Source organism: Tiliqua scincoides, chromosome 11, assembly GCF_035046505.1.
Source record: "Tiliqua scincoides isolate rTilSci1 chromosome 11, rTilSci1.hap2, whole genome shotgun sequence".
In the NCBI taxonomy this organism is placed as follows: Eukaryota; Metazoa; Chordata; class Lepidosauria; order Squamata; family Scincidae; genus Tiliqua; species Tiliqua scincoides.
In genome coordinates this window covers 16,685,570-16,698,809 of record NC_089831.1, presented here as the reverse complement: position 1 = coordinate 16,698,809, position 13,240 = coordinate 16,685,570, and the positions used below count along the sequence as shown (strand labels likewise).

At 43.6% G+C, this 13,240-nt stretch overlaps 1 long non-coding RNA gene across 2 annotated transcripts in view; it reads left to right on the top strand.

Annotated features, from left to right (window-relative positions):
• Positions 1-454: 454 nt before the first annotated feature.
• Positions 455-13,240, top strand: part of LOC136662357 (uncharacterized) — a 54,813-nt gene continuing 42,027 nt past the window's right edge. Inside the window, exons 1-2 of one of the 2 annotated variants that reach the window (XR_010794978.1) lie at positions 455-585; positions 747-902. This is a non-coding gene — a long non-coding RNA (uncharacterized lncRNA). The remainder of the gene's footprint in view (positions 586-746; positions 903-13,240) is intronic. The other variant, XR_010794977.1, reaches the window with a different exon arrangement.

Here is a 13,240-nt window from a genome sequence, read left to right as displayed (position 1 = left end):
GCTATGTGCAAATCACATCACAAAGCGAAGTAAGGAATCTTTGAAAATGCCCTGAATAAAGATAAAACAAATGATAAAAATCAAACAAAAGAATTGTGTGACACATTTTAGTTGCATGCCTGCTGACAGCATTGCCAACTTTTGAACCTGCCCTTGTAGCTTCGACTTTAAGGCTATTTGCAGGCGATACGTTAGCTCTATAAAAAGTTTTTGCATATCAGACTTGTGCTAAAAGAAAAGCAGCATGGAAAAAAAAATAGTTTCCACACACAAACATGGCCCACGCTTTCTTCTGGCCAGTTGGCAACCTCTCTTGGTCAGAGTGTAAAACACAGAGGAAGAGATAAATAGGAAAGGTTAAATTGCCTCCTTCCAATTGGAGCCTGGAAATAGACAACTGTTCCTTTAAGTGCCTCTCAGCAAGGATTCCATAATTGTCTCTGTAGAAAGTAAGAGTTCCCCCTAGTGCAGAGTGATAAATCACGGATAATAATAGCTCTTTCCAAAATAATCCTCAGGCAGAAGAAAAAACCCAACAGAGAAGGTTGTGCGGAGTCAAAATGTGGCACCTGGATCTGCCGTTCAGTGAGCTCTATAAATATACCCAAGTGTTGTTTCCTTTGTCATGGGTGTTGACATAATGTATTATTATTATTACGACTCAGCTATTAGGACTCTAATGCCTGTATTTTTTGGTCTCTCTTTCCTGTCATCTTTTCTCCTGGTGCTTCTGATCTACCACCCAGCTTGGCACATCGCACGGCAAACGTTCCTTCTGCCAGAACAGAGGAAAGGCACATGTCGCCTGGCAGAGGACCTCCATTTCAGTGCTGAGCCCAAGAAGCCAGAAACGGGATATAAAAGAGCCCCAGAGCCCCGAGGATAATGCTGCAACATGTCGCGTAAGTGGACCTAGACAGAATTGCCATGCAGGAAAGCTGAAAGGTGCAGGTACTTGGAGAGGACTCAGAGATCCACACAGCTAAGGTGAGGTGAACATTTGACAAATGCCTAGACCAGGGGTGGCCAACCTTTCAACTTTAGCACTTTTATCTTCCTGGGCCTTTAACAATTGTGCAGAGGAGGGAATTTCAACAGGTGCTGAAATTCCCTCCTCTACACAATTGTTAAAGGACCAGGAATCCTAAAGTTGAATGTTTGGCCACCCTTGGCCTAGACCAGGGGTGTCCAAACCCTGGCCCTGGGGCCACTTGCGGCCCTCGGGGGCTCCCAAGCTGGCCTGCAGGGAGCCCCCAGTCTCCAATGAGCCTCTGGCCCTCCTCCGGAGACTTGCTGGAGCCCATGCTGGCCCGATACAGCTGATCTCAGCATGAGGGAGGACCGCTTGCATGAGCTGTGGAACAAGGGTTCCCTCCGTTGCTTGCTGTTTCATATCTGTGATGCAGCAGCAGCAGTGAAGGAAAGGCTGGCCTTGCTTTGTGCAAGGCCTTTTATAGGCCTTGAGCTACTGCAAGACCTTCATTCATTCATATAAAAGTTCCATCTCTAATAAATTCTTTTATGTAAATTTATTCAAATTTTGAATGTAGATTAATTTTTTTTTCCTGGTCCCCGACACAGTGTCAGAGAGATGATGTGGCCCTCCTGCCAAAATGTTTGGACACCCCTGGCCTAGATCTAACCTGGAAGCATTTATAGACAGGCCAGCACAAGGGGTACCAATGTTGGTGTTGAGTGGTTGGAGATATGCTGGAACCTGGGAGGGTATTGCAACTATTTCAGAGTTCTTGCTACATCTTTGAGTAGCTTGCTACACAGGGCAGTGGTGGGGCACAGAATGGAAGACCATCAGACTCTAGACCAGGTTGCTTCTGCCATTTCACTATTCAGAGCCCCTTTCAGATGTTCTGATGGACAGACGATGATGGGAGAAAAGCTGGAACACAGTAGCAAATTCTGCCTCTATTTATTTAACCCCATTGCTGTTGATGGTATATGTACAATGAAAGACAAAGTCTCGATCCTGAGGGATCGGAATCTAGAAATGGGCACAAGGCAGACAAAAGAAGGAAGGAAGGAGGATGGAGGCAGGGGTAAGCTGGGGAACAAAGCAGGTGAATTGACTTATACACCTTATATGTTAACATCTGTAGACTGATCTGATGCATGAGTAGCATCGGATGGCAAGATGGTAAGTACTGCAGACATCACAGTGTGCCATGTAAGCGGCTCTTCCCATTCACCATTGGAGCAATTTTGGGCAGCTACAGCAATGTACAGGCACTCACCGAACCAAATAGCCTCTCCTGCTAGGAATGGCTCTGATGGTGAGTGAGAGAAGCCCCTTACTGAGCACATTGTGACACCTGCAGTACTTACCATTTTGCCCCCCCAAGCTATGCTACTGTGACACATACAAGTGTATGCCCATAAAGGGCTCTTGCCACATGACTTGGAACCACAGAAAAACCAGAGTTCTCATTACATGGATAAAAACATGTACATGTCATGCTTCTACAAACATATTAAAGAATTCGCAAAGGTTGGGGTCCAAATCTACCACCTCAACTCCATTCCCCACCAACTCTCATTCATTAGAACAGTGGTTCTCACACATTTAGCACCAGGACACACTTTTTAGAATGCGAATCTGTCAGGACCCACCAGAAGTGAAGTCATAGAAGTGATGCCATGACCGGAAGTGACATCATCAAGCAAGAACATTTTTAACAATCCTAAGTTGCAATCCTACCCACACGAACCCAGGAGCAAGTCCCATTGACTATCATTGTTAAAAATATACACATAGTAGTAGCTTGTTAAAAATACAGGTCTGTAACATTTCTCCAAATGCAGTCACATACCACGATAACATCAAGTCTAATGTATTAAAAATAAAAAATTGAAATGAATGGGGACCCACCTGAAATTGGCTTGCGAACCATGTAGTGGGTCTTGACCCACAGTAATAAAGTAATAACAACAACAACAACAACAACAACAACAACAACAGGTATTTATATACCGCCTTTCTTGGTTTTATTCAAGACTTTATTCAAGGCGGTTTACATAGGCAGGCTTTATTTAAATCCCTTATTAAATATGGATTTTTACAATTTGAAAGAAGGTTCTTTCTTTCAAGAACCACTACATTCAGGTGTTTCATTCCGGTCTGGCTTCACATTCTGGCCTCCATCCTCCCACACTCAGAGCAGATGGAATAGCTTGGCTTCAGCTTGTCAACTGCTTCAAGGTCGCACGGTGCCGGTGGCCTCGAACTGGCGACCTTGTGGATGTTATCTTCAGGCAGACGGAGGCTCTACCCTCTAGACCAGACCTCCTGCCCAGTCTGAGAAACACTGCATGAGAACTTCTGAAAGGGGCTTGAGTGAAACCCAGATTCATTCTGTTGCCAGACCATAAATATGGCAGCCTACTTTCACACATGTGTGGTCCCTTGCTAGCTAAACTGGGTCCTAAACTTTGCAAGGAAAGTTCCATTTTTCTCCATTGCTGTGTTGTCTATTTATACCACTGCACAGTGTGGCCCGGGAAAAGTTAGAGTAACTCCTTGGAAAACAAAACTAACTTAGAAGGCTTCATTAAATACCCAGCATGAATTCCAGTGACAGGGGAGGAAATGAAATAACACCAGCATGACTGAGGCTGGTTGGCTGAAGCTAGAAAGGTAAGTCTGTGAACAAATGCTGCAAGTTCAGCATCTTAATCTTAAGGTCATGTTATTTGTTGTTGAGAAATATTTGCGCCACCAGGAAACATCAGGAAAAATGCTCACGACTCCAAAGGGTTGAAGCATTTCAGCAGAAATCATGGTTCGCCTGAAAGCAGTCCAATCAAGCGCCAATTTTATTTTTCATTTGTCATTATATATTCTCCAGTTAAAATATTTTCATTCGGAAAGCAGCCTGGCTTCTTTGCAGTTTGCATTCATTCCCATTTCAGTGGCACAAGCCAGAGAACATGTTTGAAATAAAGAGGGGGGAAAAATGCCTATATCATGTGTAAAGAAGTTTAACTCCCTCTCTCCCCCTCTCTCTTCCACCTCCCCACACAACAGTATGGAAATTGTTAAGGTACGACCACAACAAAGAGAAAGCCGATATTTGGCCCCCACGTAGTTCAAGACACTGTGGAAACTAGAAATTGGAACAGCTGGCTAAATGAATATCCTTTTTGATCTCTCAGGGCCAAATCCTACCCAATTCTCCAGCGTTGGTGCAGCCATGCCAATGACCTGCATCCTATAGTAGAACAGTCACAGAGGCCTCCTCCTCCCTTTCCGCAGAGCTGCATTACGGCTGCACCGGCACTGGAAAGCTGGATGGGATTGCGCCCTCCAGGCCAAATCCTATCCAACTTTCCAGCCCTGGTGTAGTCATGCCAATGGGGTGTGCGTTGCATCCTATGGTGGGAGGGTAGTTAAGGCGGCCTCTACAAGATAAGGGAACATTTGTTCCCCTGCCTAGGGGCTGCATTGCAGCTTGCACCAGTGTAGCAGTGACTTTTGGGGAGCAGCCAAAACTCGGGGGTCAGGTTGCTGGATGTAGGTGCAAGAGCAGAAGCAGTGAAAAGTCAGACAGAAATCAAGAGACAGCAGGTAGATTGAGGGTTGAGAATGCAGAGAAAGAGATGCTGTTTTTACAAGACTTCTCACTGCCGTTTTTATTGTACTTTGCAACATTAATAAGTTACATTCAGTTCCCAGATTGTGCCACATCAGAATCGCATACAGGGGCATGAGCAATGGGTGCTTCTTTCCAAGTGTCGTATCAGCTCACACTTCAGCCTCAGGAACTTAGCACCTCCTTCGGTGTGCCATTGGGGGGGGGAGATTTGCCTGCCTTGCCATGTTACCAAGCCTTCAGTGTGCTTCTGCATAAGCACTAAAACACCACACACCAGCACTGGAAAGTTGGATAGGATTGGGTCCTAAGTCTCTTACTCTCTCAAAAGATTAAAGGCCCAATCCTATCCAACTTTCCTGTGCTGGTGCAAACATTCCCTTACCTGGAGGAGGCCTCCACAGGATGGCTACCTGGCTACCACAGGATGTAACGCATGTCTCATTGGCACGGCTACACCAGTGATGGAAAGTTGGATAGGATTTGGCTGTAAGGCAGCACCCTGCCTTGAAAACCTCGTCGTCTTCCAGAGACCCTATTACTAGCATTATGGCATCTACCACTATCTCTATCCAAATCTCAACCCTGTGTGTTGTTGCCCCTCTTCCTGGCTTCCCTTGTCCCATTCCTTCCTCTCTTGCTTCTTTCAAACCTCTCTTCTTTTCCCAGAAGTCTTTCATCCAACAGCCGACTGCTTATGTGATATTGTAACTAAGCCTAAGTATATATACATGACAAAACAGCTCTTCTTCTGATCAAATACAGCAAAAGGAAAAGGAGAAGAGGACAGGATTTTGCAGGCTGCTGCCAAGTCAAATGGCAACAGAAGGGGCAGGAAGTGGAGCAGGTACAGAGAGGTGCAGAGAGCAGGGGGTAAGTGAAGAGCTGGGATTGGCAGGGGCAACATTTGATATCCCACCTGAAGTGTCCAAGCCTTGTGAGCTGTCATTTCATCCTATTTCAGGAAGCAGTTGATCACCTTTTCTTATGACTGTCCTCACAGTTGGGAATTAGGTTGGCGCATGAGGAATCCCACTGGATAACTACATTTATAATGTGTAGTAAGTCTATCTGACCTGCCTGATGGAATAGTTGTTCCAATGGTAATGGTGGGAGTTTTGCACCTAGGTTTAAAGGCTTTCTCTTGGACAGCTTCAAATTAAACTGCAAACGGCAATATATTTAAAATACAGCAATACCTTGCACATTTCTCTGGCTAGGGAATGGATGAATGTCAAAGCATAGCCTTATTTAGCTTGCAAATTTATTTTGACTTGCAAAACATAAAAAAATAAAATGTAGAGGTGGTATGAAGGAAGGGGAGGCAGACTTCCAGGCATTGGGGGAGTTTGTTCCCAGTCTTCATCCTGGAGGTTTTGAGAGCAGCTCACAAGAATTAAAGGCACAAGACAAGCACAGCAACATTGATAAATGTCATGAAAATCAGACAAAAGAGAAAAGCATGTGGATGAAATTTGAAATGGAGTTATAATTGAAAACTGTTGAAAGCGCAAAGTGATGAAATTCAAATGGATGAAAGTCATAGTATTGCTATATAGGGTGCCCGCAAAGTTCCTATGCCCAAACTTGTGTGGATTTGGGATTGAAACCACTGAAACCTGCATAGGGACATGGTGGCCACCCTATGTATTTGTTAGGGTTCCTTTTTGTAGCTCATAAGAATCTGGAGCTGTGGTTCTCAAAATTTCTACCACTGGGACCCACTTATTATAATGACAATCTCTCAGACCCACCGGCAGTGATGTCATTAACCTAGAAGTGATCATTGTTAGAAGTGATATCATCAAGCAGGAAAATTTTCAGCAATCCTAGGCTGCAATCCTATCCACACTTACCTAGGAGTAAGCCATCTTGACTATCATTGTTAAAAACATATACATAGTGAAAGTTCAGCTCTGTAACGTTTCCCCAAATGTAGTCACACACCATGGTAGCATCAAATCTAATATATTAAAAATAAAATATTGAAATGAATGGGGACCCATCTGAAATTGGTTCGTGACCCACCTAGTGAGTCCCAGACCACAGTTTGAGAAACACTGACATGGAGAATATCACATGTGGTCTGAACAGCCCCCTACTGGATAGGAAAGTGAAGAGAGACTGAAAATGGGACAACACGATCTTGGCTGTTCCAATCTCTTTTAAATTATTTGCTGCCTATCACAATACATCGTATCTCCTTCCAACTCCTGAAACTTTTCTGGCTTAAAACAAGCCTTTGGAAGGCTTTAACTGGGTTTTGGTATCTCACAACAGCCTTTACCAACACCATGTAGGATTTCTTACCGTATGGATACTGAGCACAGCAAATAAGTCAGTAGGTACCAAAGTGTTTTCCAGAGCTGCCAAATTTGGGGGGGGGGGGGCAGTGAGTGTTTTAATAGCTGCACGATAACAGCTATTGTCAGGTGAAGCTTTTCCCATCTCGTCTCCACGGAGGAGGAAAGTTTCAACAGCTAGATTTGTTCCCTGCAGTGCAATTGCTAAAGACACAAAAGCCCTTTGCTTAAAAAATGTGCGATCCTAGCTGAGAGGGCAGCCCTTCCCTGCTGTTTGCTGGAGTAGGCCTTACTTGGCTGTAAAGCCCCATTGAACACAGTAGGGCATGCTTTTGAGCAAATATGTGCAACAGTGGCTTGTGTTTCTAATATAATTTAAATGGCATATTTATAATTCCGGCTAGTAGGACTGTTCTGTTCTCCAAGACTTCGGTCTCCGCACGCAGCAGAGAGACTTAGTGCCTCAGTGACCTTGGAATGAAGTAAATGTATTTTTTCCCCCCTCACACTCACAGACAAATGGAATTTCCCTCAATCTCAATAACTCTTCAAAGTTCAATCCTTTTGATATTCAAGTTCAAAAAAGCAGACATGTGAAATATTGCTGCCTTAGACTTGCAGGTTTCAAAAGGGGTTTGAGAAGCTGCAGTGGGCTACATGAGGCTAGTAATAGGCCTAAGAAATCTTTAGAAGTCCCGTAGGACGAGATAGAACAAAAAGAGGGATATGATATGATCTCTAGTGCTTCGACAAACAAAGCCTTCTTTTCAAAATGCATTTGGATCTGAGCAATGTCCTTGTGCTTTTTGGTAATAAAGGCTGGAAGTAGATGACCATTGTTGAGGGAGATGAAAGTGGTAGGAAAAAGGACAAAGCGATCTTTGAGCCATCCCTTTTTGCCCCACTATTGATTCTGATCAAACAGGCTTTGCATATTTTGGAACTGTTGTCTGAAACAGCCCAATTCCTATTGGCTGGGAGTTCCAACGCCCCAGCATCCTTCATTTGCATGCCTCACCAGGGTAAATTAGGAACCTGACCAGCAGTGCCTGTTCACACATAGGTCAAGAATTTTTGGTTCGGCTGCTGGAGGAGGGGTACAAGAGAGCAGGGATCCAACCACTCTGTCTTTTGTCTTCTCCTGTTGTGAAGTTAGGCCTTCACTGTTGGCTGGACATTAGCCAGGGAGGAAGGTGCCTGTTTTGGTGGGCTTTGAAGATTGTTGGCTTCATGATATTTGTAACCCAATAGGGTGGAGACTAAGGGCCAAATCCTATCCAATTTTCCAGTGCTGATGCAGCTATGCCAATGGGATGTGGACTGCATCCTGGGGCGGGGGGGGGGCAGTCACAGGCTTCCTCAAGGTACGGGAAAATTTATTCCATTACCTTGGGGCTACACCAGTGCTAGAAAGTTGGATTGGGCCCTGAGCCAGTAGGTATTATAATGTATTATATGTTTGAGAGGGTAGGAGCTACTTACTTGTTGCATGTCTGATATTGTTATATGCCACTTATTTTTTTTTTTTTCTAATTCTTTCCATTGATAAATTGGTTATGTTAACTTACCTAGCTGCCTCTCTGTGTTGTTAGGTCATGACTTCACAGGACCCTGAGTCTTGCTCCTGGGTGTTGCTTGGGGTGATTTTTCCTACAGAAACACACAAGTTCCCTGGAAAATATGTTTACGGAAGGAGTACATGTACAGTGAGGGACATTTATATGCTGTGGTTAACAAAGGACTTAAAGACAGGGGGCACACTATTGTCTCCGGCTTAAGTTCAGTAGCATGATAAAAAGACGTGAACTGCAGGTGAAAATATTTCCTAAAAACACATTGATTGTGTAAATATTTGTTGTGCAAATAAAATTTTTATCTTGTTCAGTGACATGGTATCCCGCACTTGCTGCTGATTTTTCTGCCCTGGTTATTGTTTGCTTCTCCCTCCTGAAATAATTGTAGGGGTGTTCTCAACCATTTGCAGTGGTTCCCATACTGTGAGCCATGGCTCCCAGGAGGCCATGAGAACCAGCGAGGGGCACTGTGGAATTCTTGCAAAAAATCTGTTGCCCTATACAATGTATAGGATTTTAGCCCAAATGGGGAGCTGTGGCCAATGTCTCAGTAGGTGAAGGAAGTTACCAGTGGAAAAGGTTTGGGAACCACAGACCAATTGGAATTATGATGTCACACTTCAGTTCAGCCAATCAGACTTTGCTATATGATTATATCCTTAAGGGCAAATGAAGTTAACTAAAAACGAGGGCAGTGCTTTCTGGAGTCATTAAATCATTGACCCTGGTCAAACATGAATTATCCAAAGAATTATATAATCATAAATTATTCAGAGATGGCCTCAACAAGGACAAATGAAGTCAACTGGGGGGGGTAAATAAAAATTAATGTCACAACGAATGAAAAATATTGATACATGGTGGAAAGTTTCAACATTGCATTAAAGATCTCCTCAAAAAAAATCAAGTAGCTTTCTCTCAACCCTAAGTTGTATAAAATTTAAAGCATAACCTTTCTAAAATTGGAACAAACTTCATTGGGAAATGGATGATTATTGAAGAAAGTTCTTGGCAGGTTATGTCCAGTGGGTCATTGGTGATTTCAAAGTACTGCAAGTGTTTTGGGCCCAGTTGTCCAACAGTATTAATAAAAGCAGTAGGAACTTCACCATTCTGTACCAGCGGAGAACCTGTCTCTGTATATGCATAAAATAATTGGACAATCAACAAACCAACATTATTATTTCTGAGCCATTTTTACAGGATAACAGCCATCCAAAGAGCACTGCTGAAAGCTTTGCGGTCAAGAATTGGGTGTCATTCCACCAGGACCTATGATTTGCCTGAACCTTTTGTGTATGTTAAGAAAAATATTTACGAGACACCAATTTGGCCCTAAAAGCAAAAACGATTCAGACCCACAGGTCAATCCCGCTTTTCAACCTCCAAGGGGCGGGCTGAGGGGGGACTTGGAGAATTTGGAGGGCAACGAAGTGGCTTTCAATGTCTTTGCGTGCCTATCAAAAATAAAACAAGACAATCATGTTGATGATGATAAAAGCCATTACGTCCAAAAGGCAAAAGTATGCATGAGGTTTTCTTAGATGGCTAGATGTCCTTGTGTCCTTATTAGTTCACATAAGTCATGGAACAAGGACCTGTGACTTAAGAAAAAAAAAAGAAATAAACACACATGATTAGATGTTCATTTTGGCAAATGAGAGATGTATTGGAACTGTTTGATTAGGCATAGAAAGCTAATGGGAACTCTTAAAATGTTTTCTTTTTATAGCAGTTGTTTGGTCATGGATCATCTACATTTATCTAATAAATCTTGCATATGAATAAATAGATTTCAAGCAGTGCATTTGACACCAGGGGAAAAGCCTCCAGTATAATGGTTGCTCAGCAGGATCCAGGCAGGCTCAAGTGGATAGTGAAGAGGTTCATTATCAGCTATGGACAAAGATTTACTGCTAATTACGTAAAGTACAGAAACGTACAGCTGGCTTAAGTCCTCTCTGTTTGGGAGATGGTGATGTAGAGAAAAGCTTTTCAACCATCTTCCCAAGTTCAAAAGTTCTTTTGACTTTAGGTAGACCGGTTGACAAAGATCTGTTTTTTTCATTAAAATCAATTTCTACTGTGTTCTTCATCAAGAGTGAAATCCAGATCAGGACCATAATGGGGGAGGGGGGGGGCTTTGTCCCCAACCTGGATTATGAAGAATGTTCCCTCTGACGCAGAAGGATAAGTTTAGAAGGGTGCCCAAGTTTTGTTTTTTTAAATGTTGGCAACCTTCAGTCTCGAAAGATTATGGTATCGCGCTCTGAAAGGTGGTTCTGGAACAGCGTCTAGTGTGGCTGAAAAGGCCAATTCGGGAGTGACAATCCCTTCCACACCAGGAGCAAGTGCAGTCTGTCCCTGGTCTGTCTCCCTGGCTATGGGCCTTCCTTCTTTGCCTCTTAGCCTCAGACTGTTGGCCAAGTGTCTCTTCAAACTGGGAAAGGCCATGATGCACAGCCTGCCTCCAAGCGGGCCGCTCAGAGGCCAGGGTTTCCCACTTGTTGAGGTCCACTCCTAAGGCCTTCAGATCCCTCTTGCAGATGTCCTTGTATCGCAGCTGTGGTCTACCTGTAGGGCGCTTTCCTTGCACGAGTTCTCCATAGAGGAGATCCTTTGGGATCCGGCCATCATCCATTCTCCGAGCCAATGCACAACCGAGCCAATGCACGACCGAGCCAATGCATGACCGAGCCAACGCAGGCGTCTCTGTTTCAGCAGTGAATACATGCTAGGGATTTCAGCACTTTCCAGGACTGTGTTGTTTGGAACTTTGTCCTGCCAGGTGATGCCGAGAATGCGTCGGAGGCAGCGCATGTGGAAAGCATTCCGTTTCCTCTCCTGTTGTGAGCGAAGAGTCCATGACTCGCTGCAGTACAGAAGTGTACTCAGGACGCAAGCTCTGTAGACCTGGATCTTGGTATGTTCCGTCAGCTTCTTGTTGGACCAGACTCTCTTTGTGAGTCTGGAAAAGGTGGTAGCTGCTTTACTGATGCGCTTGTTTAGCTCGGTTTTTTTAAAGAAGCATCCCATTATGCCAGTAAGCCACACCAGTCCACATCAGTCCACCATATATACTAGTCACAGTATCTATTTTTCTATCAAAATGCCATTTTTCTATCAACATGCAGTTCTACCAATTGCCAAAAGAAAAAAAATAAACCAGCCATGAAAAGGCAAAGCTAAGTTCTTGTCCTCTTCTTGCAACTAGCTCTGGAATGCTTTTAAGGAAAGTTAAACATCATCCATAGGAGAGAAGATGAGGAATGTTCTGAAATGCAAAAGCTTTTTTTTTTGAGAGGAGATACACATACCAAAGTGTGTTTGTGAGTGTGTTTGTGGAAGCAGGAGGGAGGTGGCTGCTTATTTTGACCTCCTCAGTCCTTCACTTACATTTCAAGTGTCCTCATCTCTCAGGAGTTTTTTCAAGTCCTTGTGATTGAAGCTGCAGCTTCCAAATGCTGTGCAAAAGAGCTTTTTTTTTTTTTCTTCATCAAGGTAACCTAAGCAATTCTCCTGGGTTAGGAGACTGACTTAAGTTTAGAGAGAATTGAAAGAGCTTAAATAAAAAAAAATATCGGGGCAGAAAAAACTGGGGAATGCATTCCTTCCTCTGAGAACAATGAGTTTTTCCACTGAGCATGTGTGTGTACACACACAATATCTTGGTCAGATTGCCAAGTCTGTATTACAACATTGGAGCGGTTTGCAGCTTGGCAGCTTTGACAGCCCCATAGGGAGTGCAAACAACTGTTGTTAGAACCAATGTCAGGCCTACTATCAGTTCTTCGAAAATACTATTGTTATATAAAAACATGACGACAATCAATTGAATAGTTTTTAATTAGCTAATAATTCTCCTTTCAACAAACTCACAGTTTAGTCAGTCTATTAAAATGGAAAATTATTTCCAAATTAAAGTTCACTACAAGTACCTTTCTGAGAGACTGAAGAATGCGTATGATATCTTGCATTGTAATGAACAGAAGCTGCAACTCACTCTTAGAAAGAAATTTAATCATTACTATTTTCTTCCTCTTACAGACTTTTAAATATCATATATATGTTTTAAATATTAATTGCCAATTATAGACCGACTAAGGTCTGCAATTAGAAATGGACTAAGGGCCCAATCCTATCCACCTTCCCAGCACAGGTGCTGCCGCAATGCCGCCCCTAGGTAAGGGAACAAATGTTCCCATACCTTGAGGAGGCCTCTGTGACTGCCTCTCCACCACACAATGCAGTGCACGCCCCATTGGCACAGCTGCACCAGGACTGGAAAGTTGGATAGGATTTGGCTCTAATTGACTTCACCAGTGTTTCTCAACCAGTGGTATGGTCACCACCAGCAGTACTTAAGGCATTGTCTGGTAGTACTCCAAGGACACCTGGACACTTACCGCCAGGCAGAAAGACCAGGAACGAGACACAACCAACAGCAGTAGGAGGCTCACAGCCCAATCCTATGCATGCCTACTCAGAAGTAAGTCCCATTAGAATAAGTTGGGCTTACTCCCAGGAAGAGTGACTAGGATTGGGCTGTCAGTGGGCAGAGCTCCAAAGTATGCTTTTCCACGCTCAAATAAACCTTCCCATCAACCCTAAGCCTCTTATCGGTGTTGATCACATCGCATCTGACCTCCCAATCCAGAAGTAACTGGTGATTATGTCATTCCCTGTTACTTCCAGTGGTAATTCGAATAGGTGGAGCATGTGAAGTGGTACAGTGGAGAACAAATGTTGAGTTAAAACT